We start from the raw sequence: 2,500 nt of genomic DNA, 5'->3' as shown, positions 1-2,500 counted from the left end.
AAGCGCCCAAGGGCCCCCAAGGGCCCCAGGCCCTCAGGCCCCAGCGCCCCAGCGCCCAGCGCGGGCGGGCGCGCGCGCGCGTGTGGTCTTTGAGGGGCGCCGGCCTGGTGGCTCCCTAAAGAGCAATAAGTGTCATTGCAGCTCTGGCAGGGGGAGACACTACTAGGTCCCAGCTGTCACCCCCCCTCTAAAAAATTCATTTCTTGGTATTTTGAGCTGAAATTTTGCAGAGAGGTTGGCAAAAATCCAATCCACCTTCATTAATTTTCCCAGAATTTTTCGAGGTCGGGAAGTATTTGTTTTAATTTTCCTACCATTAGAAATCGAGTAAATCCGCAAAACTAGGAACCGGCCCGGAATGACCCCAAATTCAGTGGGCAGCCTCATAAAAATATGGCTGATTTTACTGGATTGGTTTCATGTGGAAAGCACGACGTTTTCTTGTAGGAATGCGGGAACCCCGGCAGCTCGCCTGCCGCGGCCAGCGACGTCGGGGACGCTGGCCTGCGCTGTCGAGCCCGCGAGGGCTGTCTCCGCGGCAGGCCCCCCCTGAACGGGGCACGACAGGCCACCGCGCTGGCTCGTCCAGCGTCGACAGTCCCTCGTCCAGGTTTCAGATCGCGCCAAGTCGAACCCATGACCTGCTCAAGCCATCGTGCGCTGCCGAATTCGCATCTGCGTGTAGGCTGCCATTCCACGCGGCAGCCCCTGTTTTCGTCAGCGTGCCCCCCTGACGAATTTTCCTGCCTGGCCCAGTCCAGCGTCCAGCCCCTGTTCGTCGAAAAATCTGCGCTGCTGATTTTCCACGACGAGCCTACTTTCGTCAGCGTGCCCCCCTGACGAATTTTCCTGCCTGGCCCGGCCAGTCCAGCCCCTGTTCGTCGAAAAATCTGCGCTGCCGATTTTCCACGCGGCAGCCCCTGTTTTCGTCAGCGTGCCCCCCTGACGAATTTTCCTGCCTGGCCCGGCCAGTCCAGCCCCTGTTCGTCGAAAAATCTGCGCTGCCGATTTTCCACGCGGCAGCCCCTCTTTTCGTCAGCGTGCCCCCCTGACGAATTTTCCTGCCTGGCCCGGCCGGTCCAGCATCCAGCCCCTGTTCGTCGAAAAATCTGCGCTGCCGATTTTCCACGCGGCAGCCCCTCTTTTCGTCAGCGTGCCCCCCTGACGAATTTTCCTGCCTGGCCCGGCCGGTCCAGCATCCAGCCCCTGTTCGTCGAAAAATCTGCGCTGCCGATTTTCCACGCGGCAGCCCCTGTTTTCCTCAGCGTGCCCCCCTGACGAATGTTCGTCGAAAAATCTGCGCTGCCGATTTTCCACGCGGCAGCCCCTGTTTTCCTCAGCGTGCCCCCCTGACGAATGTTCGTCGAAAAATCTGCGCTGCCGATTTTCCACGCGGCAGCCCCTCTTTTCGTCAGCGTGCCCCCCTGACGAATTTTCCTGCCTGGCCCGGCCGGTCCAGCATCCAGCCCCTGTTCGTCGAAAAATCTGCGCTGCCGATTTTCCACGCGGCAGCCCCTCTTTTCGTCAGCGTGCCCCCCTGACGAATGTTCGTCGAAAAATCTGCGCTGCCGATTTTCCACGCGGCAGCCCCTCTTTTCGTCAGCGTGCCCCCCTGACGAATTTTCCTGCCTGGCCCGGCCGGTCCAGCATCCAGCCCCTGTTCGTCGAAAAATCTGCGCTGCCGATTTTCACCGACGAGCCTACTTTCGTCAGCGTGTCCCCTTGACGAATTTCCCTGCCTGGCCTGGACAGTCCATCTTCCAGCCCATGTTCATCGAAAAATCTGCGCTGCCGATTTCCCCGACGAACCTGCAGCTGCACAAATCTGCGCTGCCGATTTCCCCCCCTGTCGGCATGGCTGCCGCTGCCCCGATGTCCAGACCAACAGTCTTTTTTGTCGACTTTGCCGATTTTGTCCGCGCTGCCGATTCCAACACTACCCCCTGCATCCAAACCAGCATTGTTTCGTCAGCTCTTCCCCTGACGATTTTAGCCCTGTAACAAACAGTAGGCCTCCAATCCCGCCAACGGGAGCCAAGTTGATAGGGAAGAGAATTGAATGACGCGCCTGGTCCTCGCACCCCGCCACCCGAGGGGCCTTTTTCCCGGCAGCCTCTGAAAAACTCTAGCTTTCACGGTCCTCGCCGCCCCTCACCACCATGGCAGGCCTCTAATCCCACCCATCAGCAGTTGTAGCCGATAGGGCAGTGATTTGAATGACGCGTCGCGGGCCGCCGGGTCATCTCACCCGGCCATTAATTGGAGCGTTTTTGGCTGGCCGAGGATGGGGGGATGGATCTCTTCTTCCGAAAAAGCAAACAGTACATCGGGAGTTATGTTGACGGGGCATGGAATTGAATGACCCGTCGCGGGCCGCCGGGTCATCTCACCCGGCCATCCCGGGGAGCGTTTTTCCCGGCAGCATCGGGGAAACTCTTGCTTTCACTGCCCGCTGCCCAAGTCCCCACTCGCATCGGCCCCCCGCGCCAACAAGCCAACG

Source organism: Populus nigra, chromosome 2 (genome assembly GCF_951802175.1).
Source record: "Populus nigra chromosome 2, ddPopNigr1.1, whole genome shotgun sequence".
NCBI lineage: Eukaryota > Viridiplantae > Streptophyta > Magnoliopsida > Malpighiales > Salicaceae > Populus > Populus nigra.
Note: the sequence above shows the minus strand (reverse complement) of the source record.